General features: G+C 40.2%; 1 protein-coding gene and 1 long non-coding RNA gene across 4 annotated transcripts in view; both read left to right on the top strand.

Annotated features, from left to right (window-relative positions):
* KIAA1328 (KIAA1328 ortholog) overlaps positions 1-24,980 on the top strand; it is a 172,192-nt gene that overhangs the window by 45,087 nt on the left and 102,125 nt on the right. The window lies entirely within an intron of this gene.
* LOC107305743 lies at positions 10,662-14,597 on the top strand. Its single transcript, XR_001551881.1, has 2 exons — positions 10,662-13,372; positions 14,308-14,597. It is a non-coding gene; the product is annotated as an uncharacterized LOC107305743 (long non-coding RNA).

The raw sequence follows: 24,980 nt of genomic DNA, 5'->3' as shown, positions 1-24,980 counted from the left end.
CAGTTTGAGAATCAGTTTTATTGCTGATTAGAATAGTCAGCAGCAGTCTGAGAAAATATGCTTTTGCTCTCAGAAAGAGTAAACTTCAGATTATCCTTTCCTTATTTTTTTTTTTTTTTTGTGTCTCAAAGTTCTGAAGATGCTTCTGTTGTATTAAACCTGTTTGTGTCAATGTGCAACTGTTTGTGAAAACTCTGACAAAGGTTCTGGCAGGTTGCTGCTGCCTTTTGTCTTGGTATATTTTCATTTCAGACTCGGCCTTAATCTCCTTGTGGAACACTTAGGCATTTTCTGTTTGTCTGCCCATGGACATTAATTCCATAGACAGCTTTAGGGATTCTGCAAAATCAAATGGTGAAAACCGAAGCTGAGTCTTTTGCTATTTCCATGTTAAGTATCTGTTTGTATGTGTGGATGCTGATATTTTATCTTGCTCTTGAACAGCTTTATATTGCAAACTTGATTTGTTATCTAGCTGAGATGCAGTAAGTGCAATGTGGTATCTGTCACCTTTGGCAACATGGCCTTTCTGAATGGGTGTAGGAGTTCACAGCAGAGAAAATGTTGTAATACCTCTCTGTTTAAACTTTCCTTCCCCAGCAGGAAAGTTGTTTTAAAGCACAGAGAAAGCTGAGGGAAGTCTTTTCTGGTTTGTCTGGTTATCTTTGGCAAGTGTCCTTAATTGAACTTGGTTCAGTGTCCAAGAGCGCCTCTACAAGAGCTGTGTATATTTTTTGCATTAATCTTTGCAATTTTGGTCCTTTTGCTGGGAGGGCTTTGTCGTGGATCATTTACAGTCTGAATTATGAAGTTGCATACAGCTGTGCTCAGGGATGTTTTTTGGAAGGGTATAACTGTCCTTAACAGTTTGATCAACTAAGAGTAAGTCTAGTTCTCTGTTACTACTTTTCTTTTAGATAAAATGGTATTTCTAACTGTAGGAAAATAATGTGGGATGATGAGCTTGCATCTCATAATTACAGCCTCACTGAGTTGCCACTCCATCTTCCATTTTTCCATATGTTTGGAGAAATCTTTTGTAGTTTTTTCTTTGTAAGAAAACAAATTTGTGTATGACAATGATGAAGTATTGCTTCATTCCCTTTTGCCAAGGCAAAGAAAGAGAAGACTTGCATAGCAGCAGAGAGGTTTATCACGCTGCCTGCTTGGTTGGCGTGGGGTGCACAGAGTTCTGTTTGAGCTTTTATTATGCAGTGGGAGAATTAATGGAATGGTTAATGCCAGGGGCATTGTGCTTGAGTTACCTTTCAAAGTGAACTACCATTGTGTTGATTTGGATGAGATCCAGGCCAAACGGAAGACCTACATTGTAGGTATCTAAATTGGAGTACTTCCCTTAAAATGTAAAGCTCCTGTTTCGTCAGATGGAAAGATAGAGGGATTTCTAAAGCTTATGGGGTAAGCAGACTGTGGAAGATGTTTTCCCTGTGGAACAGGAAAACTGTTGTGGATGAGAAGTTAATCTGAACAATATTCCCCTTCCATGGACTTCAGGGAAAGTTCTCCTCCTCCAATGGTTAAAACCTTGTATGTGGGTGACAAATCAGTTCCTCTTCATGTCTGCTTAAATCCAAGAGGATAAAAAATTTGGCAAATGAAACTGGGTTTTTAGAGCTAAAATGTCTGAATTCTTTTGTAAGCAGCTTGTTTGCCCAATGCTAGGCATAACGACGTCCAATAAATCCCTTCTGCATAGTGGTATCCCAGTGTTTCAGTGCAAGAGCCATATCTAGCTGAAGAAGAATGTGGAGTTGCTTGAAGTTGCAAGGAGTTTTGTTTTGGAAGGGAAAAGACACCAAATTAGGTATGAAGTAAAAATGGTGAGGATGAAAGGGCATTCTCTGAACAGCAAGATGTTCAGAAGAGCAGCTTATCCTTGTGCCTTCAGCCTTTTGTGTAGGTTTTTCTTACAGGAATGATAAGGCACCAGAAGGGATTAGTGCGGGATGGGGGGAATACTTCTGTTGCCTTGGTAAAAAGCATAATTCTTTCCCAAAAAGTATCGTCTGCATTGTTTGAACAAAAATGCTGTGTTGTGTGCTGGAGGCAGAATGTTTGGTGCAAAGGAGCTTTTTTTGATTTGTTTATAGCAGTCAGTTATAATGAAATCATAATTGCAGTGTTAAGTTGGGAAGGTCTGCTCTTTCTTTTGGTGGGTATTGAGAATAAGCGTAATCTGTGGGGTATTTTTTCCCTCTCTTAGAAAGACATACCATTCTTTCTAAACTTGCTTTCCATTTGCAGATGGCCTTTAAGAAAATAATTGGATGCAGGATATTTAATTATCGGTCCCCCTATAATTTTCAGGACAGTTCTTTACTGAAGAATAATATGTACCATTTTCACCACAGTGAAAGTTAAAGGTGAAATTCATAGTTCAGGATCTTCTAATGCTCTAGCTTGTCATGGTTCCATTTGCATTCATACTTCGAGCCAAGTCTCAGTTGTTTACTGAGTCCTGATTTCCCTTATTGTGTGCCCTCATCTCTGAATGTGGCAGATTCTTTTCAGACTGAACTGCTTCAACATTATTGCTGTGGATGATGGTATCTTTTACAAAAGCAAAATGAAAACTGCCACTCTTCATGCCCCAAAAGTGTGCCCTGTGTGAACTCAACTCAGTTACTGTCTTCAGACAGAGCTTTGCTTTTTATTGCAGTAGTCTCTACAAAGATGTGAGAGGCTTTCTTTTGTGGATATATTGTCAGCCACACTTAGTCAAGACTGTCCATGCATAGTGTTAAGTTTGGAAAAACACAGATGAATTGAGTTGGAAAGAATAATCCAAGTTGTATCGTATGCGTGTATTAATGGTATTAAAACTGTTAGACAAATGAGATTGGTAAGAAAGCCTGAAGAGTTTGCAATTTAAGTACATTCTGGAAGTGAAATTTGAGGGCTGAAAAGCAACTAACTCAAAGTAGGTACTGATATTTATGATGGATCTAGTTAGTTCTGCATTTTAATGATGACCTTTGATAATGCTTATCTTCCTGCCTAAGTATTGCAGAGCTCTTAGTAAAAATCTGTATTTGCGGAGGAAATTGAAATGGGATGACTGTACTTTAAAAAGTCAGCTACAAAAGGGATGCATGAAGATGCACAGAATGCATGAAGATACTCAGCTGAAATGGAGTGAAGCTATAAAGGAGCAGTACTGGAATGTGTAGGATATATTAGTCATTAGTCTTCAGTATTGGCTAATATAAGAACGTGCAATCTGTTACTGCAAGAAAGAGCAGATTTGGGGGCCATTTAAGGGATTATTCCACTTGTGGAGTGGTGAAATAGTCCTCTCTGTTGTAAAGTTCACTTTTGTGATAAATAAGCAGGTAAAGTAAACAAGCAGAGGAAAAAAAGTACAGAGAAGATGGACTGACAAAAACAACAGGACAAGTAGGCGTTTTTATCCTGTTAGGATAGCAATTACAGCTCTGTGGACTGTTGTTGGTTTGCAATTTACTGTACGCATTGAGGGAGAAGAGAATTTCTGATCTTTATAATTTAGAATCATGATGGTGATTAGCCACAGAAGAAATCAATATGTTTCATGTTCAAATTGAGTTTACCAACTTGATTATTACACCCCCTACTTGAGATTTATTCTGAAAGCCGATTGGAATATTCTGCTAGAGCACTGCTTACTGCTTATTGTAGCAATGTGAGCTATATTGAGCATGGCACACTGGAGATCTCTGATCTACTGCCATGCTTAATCTGAAATTTAATTCAAAGCGCTGGTGTTTTACTTCTACAGCCTTATATTTTCTAGTTCAGATGTGACTTGTTTGGAACTGTATTGCTGCTTTGGTGCTAATCATGCATGTTTACAATGTTTTAAGTACATTTGCTGTCCAAAGATCTTGTGAACCAGTATAATTAAAAATGGCAACTTAATAGATGGGATCGTAGAGGAACCATTAATGAAGAGGGCAAGCTGATGTTAATTCCTATGTAGAATGTCTTTGAAAGCAGATGTAGGTTTTGTTTGAACCCAGAGAGCACTGAGAGTAAAAGCTGAAAACAATGCTGATAGTGAAGCAGGGAGACAGAGTACTGATATGATGCAGTAAGAAGGTGAAGCCAAGAACTGACAGCTGAGACATAGGCACAGCCAAGACCAACCATAAAACTGAACTGAAAGAATGGGTTTCTTTAGATGACTTAATTCAGGAAGAGTTGGGGAATGATTTTTAGGGAAAATAAAAATTTGCCTTTTCAATCATGGTGAGGAGGGAAATGAGATGGAGAGTTTCCTGCAAAGCTTACATTCAAATGCAAATTATTTGGATCGTGTACCTTCTGTCCATTTTGTGTCTGAATTTCTAAAGTTGTAGGTACTTAAATGGAATGATACAGGCAGTGAGCAGTGAAAAAAAGTCTGCTTATCCCTGGCTCTAATAAAGAAGACAGGGTGTAGGAGAAGTCGAGTGAAATGGTTGTGACCCCCCCAGAAAAAATGGTGGTGAGAACAACTGCATCAAACTGACAGACCCTACTGAGTAAAACACTCAGTAACAAGCCCGTAGTGATGCTGCGTTCCCAAGAGTTACCAAAAATGTGAGAACAATTGCTTTTCTTGTGGTTCCAATTAAAAACTTACAAATTGAAGAGAACATTACGGATTTAAAACAATGAAAAACACAGCAAGCTGAATGTGTTATGAAGACCTGCTGAGGGAAAAGTGATTTGATTTTGATTGCCCTCCTGACTTGTGACGTTTCTGGAAACCTATGAGTGCCTGGATGAGGACACAGACACTGTGCTATGGTATTGAAGGATGCCACAAGTTCATAAGAAAAAAAGGATGTTGTTTAGTTTAGCCAAGGGAAAGATTTTAGTGACCAAGGTCAGCCTATTTTTGGAGAATTAGAAGAAATATCTAAATCTGCTCAGTGGTACTTGCTCGTCATAAGGAACAGAAATCAGAATTAGAAGGGCCTGTATTGCAGCAACATGCCTTTTATATCTGCAGTATGTAAATGACTCATACAGAGTTTTCTGTTCTTTACAAATCCCTTCTCTCCGTACAGCTAAAGAAATAAACCTGGCGTAAATCATCTTAATTGCATGTTGGTTTTATTTTATTTTATTGAAGCTGGATCTAAATCATAGGATCTTCTTTTTTATTATTATTTTATTTATTTTTGATTCAAAATGCTTCAGGCACGCCGAGCCCTTTCACTTACAATTGCTGCACATAATAGTTGAAAATTAGAAGCGATAGCAGCTTGGAGCCAGGCTTCGAAGAGGGTTTTGTGACTCCAAGGCTTTGTTGTTCCTGACAATCTTTGTGGCACCACTGCTGTAAAACTGACTGCATCAGTAATTCTTAAAATTTGATAATTCAGCTGTGGTATCTGAACACTTTTGCTCTAAAGAGTTACTCTTTGTTGGCCAAAATCAGTTTTAAGGAACTAGCTTACAGTTATGTTTTATTAGACATGAGAAGGTGCTGTGAAGGAAGAGGGAAGTGGGACCTAAGCATCATGCAGGGCTTAGGCTGGGGATATAGCTTAGCTGTCTTTTAACTGAGTCCTTATTTTGTTTCAAGCCTATAGTACATTTTCCTGAGCCTTTAGCAAGCTCTCTCTCTGTTTTTTGTTTGGCTTTTGGTAGGTTTTTGTTCTCACTTCCCTGAGCAGGAAGGGCATGGTTGCTGTGCATGTGGGAGGGCTGCGTGCCTTAGTTTTGGAACCAACAAGAATGACTGCCTTGGCTTCTCCAAAACATCTCTGTGTGTGGACAGGGATTCTCCTGCTACCTGGGGACACGTGATGAGTGGAGCAAGTGTGTTATTCAGGTTAGGAACACAGGATCACAGAGTGGAAGAAGACATGCATGTGTCTAGTTAGGGCTATGTGGAAGGCTAGCAATACAAAGAAGAGTGTAATGTTCAGTCGGGAGTGATACATCTAGATAGTACCTATGAGCTTGCCCTTAATGGGAAACAAAACACTCTTCCAAACAGGATCCAGGCTGTGAGGGTTACCAGTAGATAAGATGACAACATGCAGCCTTTCTTATAGGCAATCCGAGAGTTGCCATTCTTATGTTTACAGATTAAAGGTAGAACCTGGCTCGCAATTTCATTCCATTTGCTTTCTGATTTGCAGTGCTCTCTGTTCTTATTTATACTTTTTTTTTTTTTTTTTGCAGTATTTTCTGTGTCCCTCTTTCCTGTCCCCAAAAAGAAATCTATTTTCCCTGATTGTTTTACTCATAATGATTTGTTAAAATATGAATGTTAAAATACGGAGCCCTTTCTGTTGGTTGAAAAGGTTGTTTCATCTTGCCAGATTTCATGCCTGTGTTGGTATATATTCTCTTGGAAAAGCTAGGAGCTATACTAAATTTCCTGGCATGTACTTGGATAAACTTGTTCAGTATTACTTGCGACTTTGAGGAGGTTTTGTTAATTGTTATTGAAGCAGGTTTGGCAGTGTGAGTTCAAATTCATTTCAGAATTGCTCTTTATCTCCTAATCAAAAAACTGTATGTGCTGTACTTTGTTCTGATGGACGTGTCTTGTCTTTTTTTTTCCTCTTTGTCTGGCAGAAGCAGTTTATTTTAAACACGCTGGTGCATCTGTTTGCAAGGATGGTGGAAAGCTGTAAATATAAATGGAAGAGAATGTGGAGAAGCTCTGATTTTTCAAAATGGTGATCCAGGAGATATTAGCTGTGGAAGAGAACAGTCTGGATAATACTCCTGAAATTGTTTCTTTCTCTGCCAGAGCTGCACTGCTGCTATATGTGGACAGCAGATGGCAGCATTAGACAACATGTGCTTTGTCCAGGTAGCCAGAAATCAAATGACTGCTTTTTGGGTTTCTTTTGTTCTCTCCCCAGCCTTCGTTATTTATTTATTTATTTATTTATTTTTTAATTTCTTCATGACATAAAGTAAGTGTGAACTCCAAATTTGAACAAACTACAGGTTGCATCCTTCTCTTACAAAGTTAATTTGTGAAAGGATCGGTGTTTCTGTGCCTCGCATGTGGGCAATGTGCTAAGAAATTGTTCTCTGGAGTGAGAATGGAATTTCTCTGAAGGAGGGTGCAAAGGGAGGTGAGGCACTGCTATTTCACTTGGAAGAGGAGCTTCTGTCTTATCCCAAATCACATCTATCTGTCCTTCTTATACCTTCTTACAGTACAAAATGTCATCTGAAAAAAAGAAATAAAAAATTAGTCATAATGTAGCGGCAAAACTGTTGCCTGGAGAGTGTGCCTGCTGAGAGCCAGACGCAATTTGGAAACAGTAATAAGTTTCCCTTGATATGATTATTTTCACTCTGCTTTAAGGGGGAGAGAGGATGGAGAAGTGTTTGTTCCTAATGGGAATGCCCTTGAAAGAACAAGTAGGCGCAATCAAGGGAAAAATATACATATTGTGCAGTTAAGATTACAGTTCTTCTACAGGCTGGAATAGATTCTAGTCAAATTAGAACAGAGAGGTGGATTATGTGCCCCAGTTCAGTGCAGCAGTACGAGCCCTGCAGCAAATGTCAGCATCTCGACTGTGGTGACTGGTGTGTGTTGTTTGTGGCGTGAGGTTATTTCAGGATGGTTTAGGAGGTGTTCATTAGTGTGGTGAGAAATCCGAGACATTTCTAACAAATGTGTACAAAGAATGCATTTAAGCATCTTCTTTCAGTACTGCTTTGTATAAACAAGTTTCATGGCTTTTTGGGAGGAAAATGAAGAGAATGTACCCATGTGGTACCTGTGTAGCATTACCTGCTTTGGATGTTGAAAGTTGTCTTTTAGTTTTGCTGCCTCCCTTGGCAATATCCAATCCCTCCTGCCTTAAGGAAATGGAGTAAAATATTATTGTCCCTTTGCGGCAGTTTATATACAAGAGTGCTGTAAAAAATAAGTTTTCAGATGCTTTAAATTGTGTAGTTTAATGATATTTTCTTATCGTGCACAGGATGGTTGGGGTGCTTCCTTGTGTGCTTTGGGAGCTTTCCAAGATCTGAGTGGTGATCTTTGAAAATCTGTCAGAAGTTGTGAAAAGGCCACTTGTCCCTTGAAAGAATGTCCGGGTGGATGTGAAGGGAGGTGTAAGGGGGGTAAGGGACTCTTTCCCCAGGCCAGTGAAAGAAAACAAAAATGTGGGGTGATTTTTAAAGAGTTTATTATTCATTCACAGTGTAAATTGCTAATGCTGCAGCTATGGCATTGTCAGTATTGTACCAAACCTGTTGGTAATGAATGTTGTAGCATTTTATCTTTGCTTTTACTTATTTTATGCCTTTTATACTTTAAATAATACCTTGCAAGAAAGTCCTTGGTAAATCAGGGCTGTGTATTCCAGGCTGCCTATTAGATTAGAGCATGTCTGATTTACTGTTTAAGCAAATCAGTAATAAAAGATTGAAGCCTTTGTGGATTACCTATAATGACTTCTAGCCAGAATTGTAACTGTCGTCCACTCAGTGATGTGCTGGTCTGTTGTTTTCTTTTCTCTAGTATGTGGAGGATAAAAGAAAATAGGGAAAAGAAAGTGAGAAAGGTCTTCTCTCAATCACAAGGAAGGATGCGACAGTACAAGTGGAACCTGAAGGTTTTTGTCCTGGTTAGAGTCTACAAGACAATCAAATTGTGGTACTGAATGAGGTTTTGTGAAACTGAAGTTGCAGTTCTTTGAATTTATCCCATGTGTTATATATGATCTGTTGCAGTCTTGGTTAGCTAATGTAAGGATATCTGGTTCCGCTTTGTTTACCTGGCCCTGAATGTTTCCTTGGGCACAGAGTCCCTGTGCCTTCACTTCTGAGTGCCGAATCAGGTGCTGTGAACTGCCAATTCAGATTGCTCCCTGTTTGGGACTGGGGTTCTGAAGATTGACCTGAAAATCATTTATTTTCTGCCTCTGCCGTGCATTTTCTTTTAATTTAACTTTGCCCAAGTAAGAGAATTTCTAGAGTTTTGTCATTGCCTATGTATGCATCCAATATCAGTACAGAGTTGGCCAAATTAGTACAAGTTAAATTGTATATGGCTTGTATATACTGTACATTAAGAATTTTTTTATTTTTATTTTTTGTGAGATATTCTTTCAATTTCAGTACGGGCTACAGGAAGCAAGGAATAGTTTTTTAAAACTTCTTCATCTCAGTTCAATCCTTGTTCAGTTTCGTTGTTCCTTTATGAGTTCTTTTCTATATTTATGGCTTTATTGTTTGTGAACCTGTTATCTTGGCTCTTGCAAGGAAGGAAAAGATTATTGCTAGCTCTGTGTTTAGGATCAGACTCTTCCAAAAAAAGTGATCGTTTTTCTTTGCAGGGGCATGAGATTTATGAAAAGCTGTGAGGAGAATTACCTTCCTTGGATAGCTATAAGTAAATAAATTGTCACTTGAATGAGAACATATATACATATGTTGGATTTTGGCATGATTTGATCAATTTAGCTTTGGGTTGCATGTTGCGTGAAAAGCTGTATGAACTCACATACCACTGACATTGGAAAACCTGGGCAAATATAGCTAGAACACAAAATGAAAATAGCCTAAACCCCCAAATACTGATGCTTTCCCTCTGCAGTAGTATACAGACTTAACCAGTGTCAATGAATATTGTTCTGCTAGTATATTTCTTATTTCATGCTTCATTTTCTCTTTTCCCAGAGCTAGAAGTGTCATGAAGTATTTTGCATTGTAAGTACCGGGGATATCGTGTGGAGACAGTATTTGCCATGTTCTAAGATACAGAAGGTGCACAGTGAAATCTAAGAAATGGAATAGACGTTTCTACCACCTCTGCTATTTTTCAAAAGAAAAAGGCAAGAAGTAAAACCAGGCATCTGGAAGAAGCTGTGCCTGTGTGCAGATTTCTCCCAGCCCGTTGCAACAAAACGGATGGATGCACTTGTTTTGGATAGGTCTGCACACAGGCTTTGCATGAGAGTGTGTACAGCAGATACCAATATTGAGGTTGAGCCTAGCTATTAAGAGGCATCGAAAGGAAAAACACAGTGAAGTAGAGCCCCATATTCTCTCAAATGGGCTTTAATAGAGCTTTTTGAAATGAGAAGCTAATGCTCTCTGTTTCCTAGAGATGACTAATTCTGTGTTCCACTTAGAAACAGAAGAGATGGAATTGGAAGGATTCTAACAAAATACAGGTGCAGGCATTTGTTTATTGGCAAAATATTTTAAATGCATTCAGTCATCTGGGGGAAAAAAAGCCACCAATTTCTTTGTTACAGCTTGTACACTTAAAAGTAACTGATATCAGCTCAGTGGTTGATGCTGGACAATTATTTATAACAGGGCAGTTTTCCTGCTGTAGTTTTTTGAACAGGAAGTAAACATCTGTATTGGAGAGGATTGCTTTTACCTCTGATAATTGCTATGAATCTCTCTTATGAAAGCTACTTAATTCCAACAACATATTTAATGATGGTCTGCATGCAAATAAGCTGTATTTTCAGTGGTATTCTGTACCTCTTTTCTGCATTGATCAGCTGTAATACATTCTGAGTACTTCAGTATATCACTGAAATGAGAGATTTTACTGCTTTTTAAGAATGAATGTTTAGCTTCTTAATTTTTTTTTTCTTTCTTTCTTTCTTTCTTTCTTTCTTTCTTTCTTTCTTTCTTTTTTTTTTTTTTTTTTTTTCCTAGAGGTTTCTAGATCTAGATATGGTGAGGCAGAGGTAAAAGATAGTCCCAAAGAGCCATGGTGCTCAAATACCAGTGCCTGAAAACGTTGCTTCCAAATGGTAAACTTACTCAAGCAGAACAGATGAGACCCAAAAATGCAGATTCCATCAATAAGTCTGCGCTTCATGTCTTGCTGAAGCTGGGAACACAAATAGATCTGCTCACTTTACTCTCATTAGCTGCATCAGGGGGAAATAAAGAAAAAAAGCAGGGCTTTCCTACTGATTGGGGTTTGTGCTTTAACAGTCTTAAAAGAAGCGTAAATAAGATGGGCTGTGTTTTCTAACCATTCTTATTGTTCTTATTCTTTAAAACATTCAAACGGCATTGAGATGTTTATTTGTGAGTGCCTGGTGTGTAGGGCTGGGGGATTTTTCTCCTCCCAAGGGTTCCAGTGTAGAAGGTGGTAATGTTGACAATACTGCTTAATTTGTTCTTGTTCTCCAAACAGAGGAAAATATTGTCCTCTGAGAAAGCCACTTAAGTGTGTGTTTTCTGTCCCACCTCCCTTTTCATCCTGTAAACTGAGGTAAATTAGTAGAGGCAAAACAGTTAACGGAAGTATGGTTTATATTCAGTGGAGTGTAAATAGAAGTGACTCCGTTAGTGAAAATGCCAAACACCATAAAAGTCTTTGTATCTCAGCCTACATGGCTGATCCTGTAGTGATCTTCAAAGGTCTGCTATCTGAGGAAAGTGATGACATGAAGGAAGTATTCAGCATGGAAGATCATGTAGAGATCAAGAGAATTGGAAAAGAAGTCAGCAGAAATAATATCTGTAAAGGAGAACATGTATAGGAGAAAAAATAGAAGTTGGAAATTGTCTAATATTAAAGGTTTTAGGAACAGAAGGCATGATGGTGAGAGCTTAAGGAAAAACCAAAAGGAATAGTTAAGGCCATAAATATATGATGATGGCTGTAGCAGGATATGGAGTGGAAGGGAAGCGGGACTTTATGGGAGTGTGTGAGGAGTGGATCATGAATTCCCACATAAAGTACAGGGAGGGCATGTATTTGTAGCGGGGCAGTTCTACTGCTCCATTTCATGTTTCTCCTAATAAGAGTGTGTACACAGCCTTTTTGGTTGTTGCTTATGTCAACAGGCGTTTCATTTGTAAGCAAAACTCTGCATTGTTAGCCTTCTGGTTGCAATCAAACCTCACTAACAGGTCTGTTTCTAGTTCTTATAGCCGTGAAGAAGATGGTCCTTTCTCTCTCATTCAGCTGCTGAGTTGCATGGCCTGTAGCTAGGCATTCTGAAACAATACTGAGTAAGCTGGAACTTCAGCACTCATCACTGAGAAGTGACAAATTTCCTGTCTCTGACTATCCATTACAGCACCAAAACTTACACTGGAAACAAAAATTTGTCTTCAGCGTAATTCAGAGCCTCATGGTAAAAACATATCACGTGGTTAACCTTTAGTACAGTGTAACATTTAAGGAATAGTTTACATCTTTTGCTGGTAAATTACTACATAAATATTTAGATTAGGTACCAATAGGAATGTGGCATTATTTATGGATCCATATTTCTTTGGCATTTAAGATGCATGGTTGTTTTGCTCCTTAATAAATGCAGACATTAAAAGAACATGCACGCACAAAGTGCTAATTCTAAACCATTGCAGCTCTGGGGAGAAAAGTCTCCACGTTTTGTTAGAACTGCTTGTTGTCTCCTGTTTCACGATGGAGAGAAATCATTTGAAACACTTGCAGTTTCATTAAGCTCCTTTATTTCTGATACTTGTCACGGAGTGACATGTCTCACCTGCTAGTGCAGATTGGTAGCAGAGCAACCTGTCAGATCTGAAGATGTTTTGGTGCTGTCTGTGCCCTCTCACTTCAGAGGCAGATGTGTTAAGGTACAGTTAATGCTTTAATTTTTGCCCCTAACTTGCTTCAGTTCCCTCTCATCTCAATCCTTGGAAGGACAAGGGAGAGAATATATGAAATGTCTCACTGGAAGTTATCAAAACAACCCCCAGATAAACCCACAAACAAACAACCCACCAAACACGGGAAATGTTTGGTTTGGGTAGAGATTAGATTATGAGTGGAGTCTGATCACAATGGTTCGTTGCCATGGCAGGGCACAGGTATTCAGATAATTGTCCTTAAAGAGTAACTTCCCAGACTGTAGTGGAAGGTGCTCTGAGATCTGATGTACATGAATTCTCTTATCTGTACTCATGGACTTCAGCAAAGTTAACAAAATCAAGTAACTTTTGTGCAGCTCAGAGTCTTCCCTTTATGAATTATCCTCTCTTTTAGGCTGATGGTGCAGGGTGATGCCAAACAGCCTTGTCCATTGATACCTGTAAGCTGTTCAGGTACTGCAGTGATGGATCTTCCTAACTGTAACATCAGATGAAATTTCCATTTGAGATGTAAAAGGCAAGAGTGTTTCCTTGATCTATTGAAATTTAGGAAAGGTACGGAGCAGCTTTGCTGCAATCTTGGCATCCAAATTAACTCTGCACTTTCAAAGTTAATTCTTCAGGAGCAGTCATGCCTCTGTGGTCTCACCAATGGGAACACTTTGTTTGCTGAAAGCTTTTGTTTGTGCCTGGGACATGGCAGAAATATCACCTGAGACCTGCAGGATCTTATATTCCGGTTTACTGATGCAGAACGCTTTCTTGTCTTGCATTTTGAACTTCTCTGAGAAAAGTAAGTAGTTCTCTGGGTTTATTTTATTCATAATACCCTTCTTGAAAGCCAGGGACTCAGTCTAGGGCCCTTGCAGGGCGGTCATGTACACTAACTTTCCTTTCCTAGTTGTTGATGAGAAACAGACATTTCAGTATGCCTTGCTGTGCAGGTTACCTTGATGACCTGTTGGTCTGGAAAATACCCATAATTTCTCAGATATTTATAGTCCCCTAATGTATAAAATCTTTTAATGTTTCTTGAGCATTTTTTTCCATTTCCCTCTAATGTCTTTGGTTTGATGGCTCAAAAATTTACGACAATCATGGGAATATATTTTATAAGAAAGCCTTTTCAGTAACTGACTTGACTGAGCTCTTCCAAGCATCTGTGGTGAGCCCTGCATTATCTGCAGATGCACTGGATCACAGATTTCCCATTTTTATTTTTATGGAGTGTGGCTGTATGCATGGAAGCATCTGACTGTGATTCTGTCTGTATTCCAATAATAGAAGAATTTGCCAAAGAGCTATTTGCTTACTCAAATATTAATCCAGTGAGAGGAGGATATCAGAAAGTATCATTTTCTTGCTGCCAGTAGCTGTCTTTGTGCAAACTCTTTTCAGCTATTTTTAATTCTGATGAGCACTTCTGATTTTTTTTGGCATTCTTCTCTTCTGGAGCAAAGGGCTTCCAGCACTGATGTCCTAAAGGCTAACACTTACTAATCTTCTTTTAAGAATGGGGGAAGAAAAGAAAGCCCTACCAGTGGGGAAGGGGTTCTCTCCCTTCCCCACCAATATGTTGGACTTCCTTGGCTGAAACTCATCCAGCTGCATATCTTGGCATGCTCCGCATAAGAAACTGGGAACACCTCCAGAATGCCAGCTATTTCCCTGTGGTAGTAACTGTGAGGATATAAGGAAGAGAAGTTTATGGTTTTTTTTTTTCCCCAGGAGACTGTACTTGTGCATCTTTATGAAGCCTGTTTTTACCTGAAGGCACAAGCTCCCCAAAAGGGTAAAGCAGATGTGAATGGGGTCACTGTCACTCGATGCATCGGTTCTCCTGGAAAGACCCTTTTTTCCAACACAAAACTAATCAGCCGGATTAAGCATCTTAGTCCCCAAGAAAATCCCAAGCACTGTTCGTGGGGCTCCTGGAAGTTGTCTTTGCTTCCCAGTGGAACCATTCCAGGTCATTTATTTTATTCCTCCTGAATAAATATTAATCATTTGATTTGAAAGTCTTTTTGTCTCCCAGTGTGTATAAACCTGCCATTCAGAAATGCAGTCAGAATATTTCTCTCTATTTAATAGCAACAAATGGATTTTTTTGTTGTTGTTTATTTGTTTAGAAATTTATATAGGAGTGTCCACGTGAACATTCACAGCCCTCCGTGGGGAGTAGCTTCACAGTATGGGGGAGCTCTGGAAAATCACCTCCTTTTGTTTGTCTGGAACCTGGTGGGCAGGAGTACAGAAGCCTGTTAACATTTGAACCCATTTGTTCTGTTTCTGGATAAACGCAAATACTTTGTCCTGCAAAGCTTCCAGTGGAAACAGCATTTGTGTCTTAATGAGCCCTTGTATTTATCTGGCACAAAACAAGCCTCCCTTTTGTGTGAGAATAAGGACCAAGCCGATCCTTTTAGTCGAGCAAGATTGTAAAAGTGTCTGTTTTTCCTTGTCTGATCCACCCCCCGTAGTGTTGAGGTTCATGGTGCTGCTCTGTCACGGTATATTTTGCAGGCGCAAATGTTTCTGTGTGTTTAATCTGGGACAGCGTTGCATTGTTTGCATGGTATAGCTTCCTTTTCTATTCCAGTCATCCAGATGGGGAGAAATATGAATGCCTGTTAATCTGAGGAGCTGTGGTTCACTTTCTAAATCTTGAATTGTAATGAGGAAAGAATGTCATTTTCCATTAGATAGGGAAGGTGGACGTTTCCTGTCTTACTGTGTGTAGATGCGTTGCCTTTTGGTCTGGGTATGAGAACCTAAGCCAAGAAATGAAATCCAGACTGTAGGCAAAACAAATTACCTTTAATTTATTTCAGTTTATACAGCCCTGCTTAGTTTACCTGGTCATGTCCTCCGTTTTGAGCTGTGAGGCTTCTTTTGGAATGCTGTTAGTGGAAACATAGCCGACCAGCAGGAAAAGCAGCAGAACACACCCTGTTTCAGACAATATTATTTGAGACCTTAGCGCTGTAAATGATGTAGAAATGTGCATGTATTAATGAGGGGTATAATAGGTTTCAGTGAAAGTGGGAGATAAGATGTGTTAATCTTGTATATTAAATAGTCCTACAACAATGAACCCTATAATGAGGCTGTTACTAAATCTTTTCTTCACTGGCTTCAGTTCAGTGATAGCGGTGTTTTCCAGTTTGCTGTGTTTAAGGGCAGTTTTTACAAGAAGGAAGTAACTTTTTGAAGCCTTTGATGCCATTCTGGAACACTTCAGTGTGTGGAGATGTGTACAGCACATGCTGTGCCAAAGAAAATCTTTCCAACACTCTTACATGGAAAGATTTCCTTTATTTTTTATTTTTGTTTTCCTTTGCTTTGTTTGGGGACCCCTTCTTGAAAATTGCTGTTAATGCTTGTATGGGATTTGATTTGACCTCAGCTGCCTTTTAGGAAAAGGAGCATTTGCATTTCTTTCATCAGCAGCGCTGCAAACAGATTGTGTTCTAACAAGGTTAGAAAGACTGTCAAAATAGCAATAGTTCTAAAAGAAAAAAATTATCTAGAATGATCTGTGGTTTTTATGTTCTTGCTGTTCCGGTTACAACACTGAAGGCAGTTCCATAAGGACGAGGATTCTGGACTTGGTGGTTTTGTTTGTATTTGTCCATTGATGTCTGTAGATTTTAATCTCAGCACTCGTACCATTTGAAGTAGCCAGATGTGCTCCTGTCTGAGTGTGTTCTGGCTTAAAAGGGGGGAAGAAGCAAGCTGAAATGTCCAAGTGTTGTGGTTTAACCCAGCAGGTGGCTCAGCACCACACAGGTGTTTGCTCACTTCCCAGTGGGATGGGGGAGAGAACTGAGAAATACAAAGTAGAAGTCATAGGTTGAGATAAAACTATTCACTAAGAGAGAGAAAAGAAAAAGGATAATAATGTTGACATACTTATTACAAATGTATGTAACAAATGATGCACAAGCAATTCCTTACCACCCCCAACTCAACCACCCAGTGCCTAGCCCTTGAATAGCAGAAGAGAGCAAGGTGAAAGCCCATCCTTCTCAAGGCTGCTTCTGCTTGATGTCGTGTGGTAGGTTGGTGTATGTCCCTTTGGGCCAGTTTAAGTCAGCTGTCCTAGTTCTGCTCCCTCCCAGCTCCTCGGGCCTTTTGCTGGCAATGGCTTTGGCCCTGTGCATGGCAGCACGAGTAAGCGTCGGAGTGTTACCAGCGTTGTTTTTCTCCTAGAACCAAGGCACCGCATCGTGGCAGGCGCTCTGAAGGAAGGCATTCTATCCCAGCTGAAAGTAAGACACCAAGCTTGATGCAGGCTGTGTAAGAGACAGAGAGGCAAGCATGTGGGATAGAGGCAAACAAAGCAATTCTCTGTCATTGCCAGGTTTCCTTCCAGAGAGGACCTGACCAAGGAATCTCTTGTTTTAAAATGGTGGGAGCTGCTTACTTTGCTAAAGCAGAGCCTGCTTTTCTCTGTCAGCATTATTCCCATTTGAGAGCTGCAAGGAAAAGGTTCAATGAGAGACATCAAGTATATAAAATTAAGAACGATGATTGATTGTTTCCTGCGAAGGAGCAACAAGACAGACACCGCTGTGTATTCTCAGGTGATCCCCATTCTGATAGGAACTGAGACCAAACATGATTAGCTTCATTATAAAAAGAGGTGATGCTTTGTGGTCTTACATCCTCATTCTCTGAAAACAGACACCTTTTTGATTTACTGTGTGCATTCTCTGTTTGAGATGGAGGTGCTGTAGCTGTGCCTTCAATAAGTTCAGGCTTTACATTCAGTTCTCTTTCGCCATTTCATCCCCTTTTCCCCATGCATCTGACTCCAGCTCGCATTTATCCCGTTAAATAACTCGTTACTGCGTCTAAACAGGCTGAGAATCCTTTCCCACATACCTCAGTTTGCTCATAGGCTAAAAGCACCTTATCTCTCCTCAGCTCTGCCAGGAGCTCCACTGTCAAATTAGAGTAAAGAACATGGCTGCTCTAATATCAGGAGGTATTGATATGACAAACGGCTTTGTGTAAACAGTAGCAATGGCCACTGGAGAAGATTTGTAATTCTCACAAAGGCCTGCCACTGAAACAGCAAGTCTTTCCAGTGGTAGGTATTTTATGTAAAGCTGCGACTGTGTGGATGGAGGGCTGTAATTTGAGGAGGATTGCACGGCGGATTTTCGTGTTTCAAAGCGAAGTGTTAGATCCCTCTATGTAAGAAAATTAACCTCCAAATTTGACAAGCACTCCGTGCAAGTTTCGTTCGGTGGGCTGCAATCTCCGCGGCGGTCGCTAGGTGGAGCCACAGCTTCATTTTTGCTCTGTCAGGGGCTGACCAGTGCTTTTGTCGGCTTTGCAGATGCACATATGGTAGAATATTATCATTTTATGGTTACAATTATGAGTAATTTGATAGAAAATGAAAGCTAAATTATGCAGTGTTCCTTTTATTTGTTTAATTTTGTGCTCTAAATATGTAAAGGGAAAAAATAGCACTGTTTTTGTGCGGCTAGTGATAGGTGCAATACCTTCTTATTTGGCTCCGCATTGTGAAACTGCAGGTTGAGATTATTTTCTGTTGTACACGATGAAGTGTGTGGTGTTGTTCTCTGGTGCTGGGGCTGTTTTGTACAGAAAACGTGTAGGGCTGAATCTCCAGGCTCCTTTTTTGCCACTAAAAAACAAAAAAGGACCATATACTTACTGACTGATACACAAATGTGTAAGTAACAAGTTCCTTAACAGTTTCTAGTGGAAGAGTAGCTGTGCCGTCTAAGCAATTGCCAAGAGAAATCTTTGAATTCAGGAAGTTGCTATTGACATTGGCAGAGCTTCCCTAAAAGGAGCAGCTGTGTTAGAACAAACTCGAACTTACCAGAGAGGAAAATCTCCTGCAGTGGCAGTTCTGAAGCCACGCACATTTCTCTTACGACTCGTGCCAGGGCCAGTGCCTGGTTGCAATGACCTGCGGGGTCTGTGTTCTGAGCACTCAGGTTCTTAGTTTTTCCGTCATTAGATTCTTTGTGATTGCTGTTATGAAAGTACATTTTCTCTGGCATGAGTAGTGGCCTAACTTATCTTGTGTGTGTGTGTTTTATTCTTCTTTTCTTTTCATTAGAAAATGTCGTTAGCACAGCTGGGCTTTAAAATAAACCCGTATTTTCCTCTTTCTCTGCTTGTAAGTATCCTTTTGTTTGTATTAATGAAGATAAGACTGGAGATGTGTTTTCCACTTGAAATGGAAAGTGCAAGCCCTGAGATGGTATTTGCATTTATTGATCCAGGCACATCTGCTGGCATATGATGGCGTGCAATGTTTTTGTCCTTACCCACCTTTGAACCAGAGGACATGGCAGATAAGCTGTCCACTATGATTGGCATATCCTGTGGAAAGGATTATTATGCATGGGATCAAATCCTGTACTCTAAACTGCTTTCTCCGAGTTCATATTAGATGCTGGGAATTAGCTTTAAGTTTAAATGCTTTCCCTGTTCTCTCAGTCCAACTTGTTATCTTTATCTTTGGCCAATCTTAGATGCAGCATGTGTGTATATTGTGTATCTCAATGTTTTTAGGTATGTTTAAAGTGAACTTTGGAATTGCGTCATCTGGGTGGAGCAGAGCATCTTATTAGATAGCGTAAAACTCAGGCTGTTCACGGAAGAGCTTATGTTAGAATTGAGCATACCAGGAGTAAGTCAGATTGGTGAATTTAACCAGGGTAGGAACTTTCCTAACTGCCTTTTTTAGGATCAGTTTTAACAGCTGCCCTACAGGTGGGATGGGTGGAAGCAGGCTTTTCTAAAACAACTCATTCAGCTTTACAGGAAACTACATTTTCTTTTATTTCTGTCCCCACCTGATGCCAGTAAGTCCAGAAAATAGATTTGGATTTGATTTTGTACATACACTTTCCTGGCAGGCCTGAAGGATGGCCCTGGTTTTATACCTAACTTTGTGCTGAACTCCGTGGCTTTCCTTAAGGCAGGTAACCATAACTTAACTAATCTGTATGCGCCACTTGCCGTCTTGGCTCACTTCAAAGTGTAATCAAGTCATGAACTAATTACAATACCATATTCCCAAAGAATGTAAATTTAATTTCCCTTCAAACAGAATGGAAATGTATTAAGCAATTCCTTGATATGAGAGCTGTGGCATTCACCAACATAACGCTGATGCATCAAACAAAAGTGAAGTTCTTAACTTTTGTGGACCATACGACCTTTCTCCCTCCGCATCTTCCCTTTTTATTCTTGCATCTCGAGTTAATTTACTGACTGGATAACAACATTAAAATATTCAAGCGGAAATTAAAACGTAACTGTTGGGCTTCAGATTGGAGATCACTCTGCCTTATTGTGTGTGACTTGCTTCTCTAAAGGGCTTTCAAAATTGTGCTTCCTGAGGATTTTGAATCAGGAGGAGATTGTGTTCTGAACCGGCGGCTCGTAATGCTCCGACCTGCGCCAGGTGATTTCTTTAATACATTGAAAAGTGGCTGTGCAGAAAGTTCCCTACAGGTTCTCAGCATCACTGTGCCAAAGCGTCCACATAAACTCAGTTATATAAGAACGAGTGAAGTGAAGTTGTTCATAAAACATTTTATTACCTTCAGTCTTTGCAGCATCTTCAGAGTTTAGATAATAAACCTTCATAGGTGTTACTAGTCTTTACCCTTTCGCAGAACAATGATTCACGTAGGTTTAAGGCACTTATTTTATTTCTCTTAATTTTAAAGGCTGAAGAAATGTGTTGGTGTTGTCTTTCGTCTGTGCCTGCGTGGTTTGGCTCCTGGAATGCAATCCTGTTGTTGGGTTTCTGAGATGAGATTGAGAGAATGCAGGACTGTGCAGTCATTGAACACAAATTGTGTCTCAGATCTGGGTCAGCTTGAGATCGTGTCCTTAATTGTTTAATGCTAAAGAAAAGAGCGCAGAATATATCTTAGTTTATATTTTAAAGTGCTCCTTTTAGATGTTAATTCATTAATATCAGCCGTTTATTTTTATTCATATGACTTTTCATATGTAAGTAGTTGAAGCGGCATTATTTTAATCCTTTCTTTGGTTAGGAAGAAGAGAGAGCCTGCAGGTGGAAATCAGAATGACATACATTTTGCTTCTTTCCCAAAAGGCACGGTGTCTCTCTCCCATTGATATACAAAATATTGAGGTAGAAAATAAGCCTCATTGCCTCACGTCAAAATACTGGAAAAATATATGCTTGAATGATGCATGGAAAAACGTGGACTCACTTCAGACTGAGCACACTTACAGTGCAGTTTGCCACGAGGCTGTTGTGGCCCTTTGGGGCTTTGCACCCTGTGCAAACTCTACTCCGTGGTATTCTAAGCAATTAAATGAAGCACAAGTCAGACTTGTCTAAGGCATTTTATAAGGGTAATTGTTGCAGTGCTGCGGTACTTCACGGTGCTGAAATTGCAGGTGTAGAAGTGTGTCTGTCCTGCAGATAGGAGCTTGCTTTGGCATTTTTCAAGTTGTCGGGTATGGTTCAGCAGCACCCTGGAAATGGTGTGGTGCCATTTTTCCAACTGAACTTTAAACATCAAAGCAAGTTAAATTCAGATAAGCGTGATAATGATAGATAGATGCTTTGCTGTCGTGGCTGCATGGCATCTTGCAGCTTATACCGCGATAGCTGGAGTGCAAGTGGACAAGCTCATGTCTTCCTGCAGCTGTCTGAATGGGTTTTTCTTTGGGGCCTTTCAGAGCCCAGTCCAGCTTCAGCAGCCTCGTGTAAGCGATACTTTGCAGCTTCTTCTTGTCACTCTAGTTTTTCCACAGACTTTGTCTTCAAGGGACTACCTGAGGCAGTGAAGAAAGTTTGGACATTGCTGAAGCTGCTAATATGATAACTAGTCAGCTTTCTAGATGCATGTCCTTAAGCAGGTATTAAAAAACAACCCTGTTTTGTGGCTACTGGGTTGTGATTGCAGATGTCAAAAATCTTTCTTTATCATGCGCTGAAATTATATCCCTGAAGGTTCCTTGTATCTCTCCTGCAAAGTGGAAGTTGTTGCTGATTTATTTAAATTTAAACTCATGCCTGGTTTGACTTTCCCCTTCCTTTACGTGCTTTACTCATCTTTGCATATCTCTGTAATAGCTCTTGGGCTATTGAGAATATAGGGGCTGGAGGATCATGTTGCTGAAAATGGAGATGTAGCTGTTGTTTTTTCCTCTAGACATGGATCAGAATGGAAGGAGTCTCTAAGTCAGAGCTACAGTCAGGAACTATGGGAATTTGAGATCCCTTGTTATCTTGTTTGATGCTTGGGAAGTCTCTTCAGATGTGTCTACATGGGCTGCTGCAGACAAACTTGCACTCAAAGCTAACCAGCTGCAAGATGGATCTGGGCTGTTCGTGCTGAGCCTGAGCTGTGACTTACCCTACAGCTACAAGACTTCTGTGCTGGAGCTGGCATGTGCAGCGTGGGGCTGCTTGGCTGCACCTGTGTGTGCAGACGTGCCCAAAGGCTCCCCATGCCATAGTTTCTCCAGGTGTAAAATGTGAGTGCTGGAGCTTGTGCCTTCCCAAAAATGCTTGTGACAAACAGCTGAGGAGTAAGTCACTGTGGGAGTATTTCTGTGAGAGTGCAACAGGGCCTTTGCTGCTAGTTTCACAGCCAAAAAATCTCTTTACTAGTAGTGTTCTCCTCTTACAATAACATTTTGTAGAAAACTTTTTTCCTGCCTTAAATCCCCATGATTGGAGTCTGCTTAAATGTGTTCATTCCCTTACAATAAAGGGTGGTAAAACCAACTGCTTCTTAAATGACGCAGTCTGAAAAAAATAATACAATCTTTCTAAAGAAAAAATCCCCTATTTTTATTTTTTCTCTTGGAAAACATGATTTGGGAAAGGCAGAACTTCAGCAAACAGCTCAGCCTTGCGGAGTGACCTGGTGTTGGTACTTTTCAAAACCTCTCTTCTAGATGAACGAGCCATTGAGCGTCTGAGCAGCTGGAAGGTGGAGTTTGCTGATAGACAGAGATGGGGGTTGATCTAGAGAACTCAAAAGCTTTCTGGGAAAAAATACTCCAGCTTTTAAGCTGGGCTTTACCAATAGTGAAAGATGAAATGGAATCACTGCACTGGGAGTGCTACCGGAGGTTGGCGTATGCTGGAGATTGATGTTTTCTTCCCACTTCTGATTTTCTTGTAAATTCAGGGGTTAAGCAAAGGTCTGTAGCTGCCTGTTAACTTGTGAGCAAGGGAAGTGTGAGCAACGTGAACTTTTTCAGCAAGGAACGAGGTGGATGTGGTTGGCGTGGTCTTAGCAGTCACAAAAGCCGGAGGCTTAGCAGGGAAAGAGCAGGACCGAGACTTTGAGAGGTGGAGGGACTCCACCAGACAAGTGGCCGCCTCTTCCAGCTGAATGCTTCCTCTGCTTCCTTCATGCTAGTGCTTGTGCTTAACTGACCCTTGGATGCACCCATGTGGTTCACTAAGCCCTGGGGATTAGCGAGGGGTTTGAGAGAGCTCCAGAGCTGGTGCAGATGGAGGGGGCGAGGCTCCTGGAGGGAGCTGAAGTGTGCCTTTGGCAGCAGCTGAGCGTTAGTTTGGCTGTGCATTCTCCTGAAGCCTCACCCGTAAGAAGCTCTTTGTTCCCTGCCCAATGTTTCTCTCCCTGGAAATCTGCAAGCATGCCACCGCTGTGTGCTGGCGGTCCCTCTTCTCAAAGCCAGCTCTGCCTCCACTGAGGTTATTATCTCTTAAGAGCCATAAATGAACTCTTAATTCTACGACTTACATTCGGTGGTGAAATTAGCTAATGTATTCTATAAAATATATAGTACTTGCTGTGCAACGTGTCGATGTGTCTGTTGAAATCTTAACCTTTGCATTTATGAAACAGAGTTGTTTTTTTTTCTTTCTTTCTTTTTTTTTTTTTTTTTTGTTCTCCCCCTCCCGTGAAGGACTTTAATACTTTATTAACAAACTGTGCGAAACGTATCGCTGGGATGTGTTCAAATGCGTATTTCTTGGATATAAAACTACAATTTAGTGAAATGCCAAGTACCACTTCTCCCAGGTAACTAACGTCTTGTAAATCCAATATTTGTGCTCCTGAAAGCCTAAAGAAATACCTGATGTGAGCATTCAGGCACACTCTGTTTTCTGTGGAATGCAAATCTGCACGACTTGTTGTCCTATTGTTTCTTTCACCCTTGTAACGTTTTCTGTTTCTTTTTTTTTGTAAAGCAGATTATGAAAATATTTATCGTTGCCTCTGCATTTGTCTACAGGCTGCCTTCCCGTTGTACCTCTGTGCCCCCATTGGAGCTGAAGGACTTGGATATTTTTGTGGCAGGTTTTTTTGTTGTTGGTTTTGTTGTTGTTGTTTATTGCCTGGCTGATCTATGGGGGGAAAGAGAGAGAGAGATCATCCTGCTGCTTTTAGTAAAAATTCAATAGATGGGAAGAATAAGATCTAGTATTAAAGCTTTTTTTTTTTTTTAAGAAAGTATTCTGTAATAAATGTACCAGCACATTATGGAGAATTACCATAGCTAGAGCTGCTATACATGTTCCTGCAACAACAACAATAACAACAGCAAAAACAGTTTTTTTTTCCCCCTTTTTTTCCCTATTTGAAGCTTGATGTTTACTTGCTAAATGAGCAAAGCAAGGCTTTGAATCTGGCGGCAGTAACAACATGTTTTTAGTGCAGAGTCATTGTCTGAATGAAGAAGATTTCTTGTTCATGAACAAGATAATCTGCCAACACAGGAAGTTTTAACCACAGTTGCATTCCTGACTGAGTCTTTGAGAAATCTGGGGAGTCTCTCTGCTGCCATTCAAGCTCGTGCTGACTGCTGCTCTTCCCACTTGTGGTCATGTAACTAACTGGCTCTTGGATGATTAGAATTTACTTGTGTGCTTTCCTTATGTTAATTTTTCATGTCGTGTTTTTAAGCCGTGCTTTAAGTAACTTCTGCAGCTTTAAGTAAGAGGTGGCAGCATCACATGCACAGCAAGCGCTTGTGGAACACGGTTTGGGCATCTCCTTTACACCATGGGTGTGAGGGCTGTCTCACCTGGGTTGCAAGCAGGGCTGGTGGTAACATCATAGCAAGAGTGCCTGTGGGTGCACAGCCATCACTTGTGTCTCCCAGGGCCATCAGGGGATTTGGCTTGTCGGTGTGCCAGCAACACGCTGGCTGGAGGGAGAAGAGGTAGAATCTGTTTGGTGGGGAAGGGGCTGCTGTAAGCAAAGTGAATTAAGAGGGCTGTAAAAAACTGATAAAGATACGACTGTCTGTTTTTTATATTCTGCCACATAACATGGGTTTAAATGAATTTCTCTATAATTTGTCTTCAAATAACCGACATTTAACTCTTAGGCTGTATAAATGAACTGGCTTTTTCTAGAGTAAAATTCATG

Source organism: Coturnix japonica, chromosome Z (assembly GCF_001577835.2).
Source record: "Coturnix japonica isolate 7356 chromosome Z, Coturnix japonica 2.1, whole genome shotgun sequence".
Classification (NCBI taxonomy): domain Eukaryota; kingdom Metazoa; phylum Chordata; class Aves; order Galliformes; family Phasianidae; genus Coturnix; species Coturnix japonica.
The sequence above is the reverse complement of the archived record's forward strand: the minus strand, read 5'-3'. Positions and strand labels throughout refer to the sequence as shown.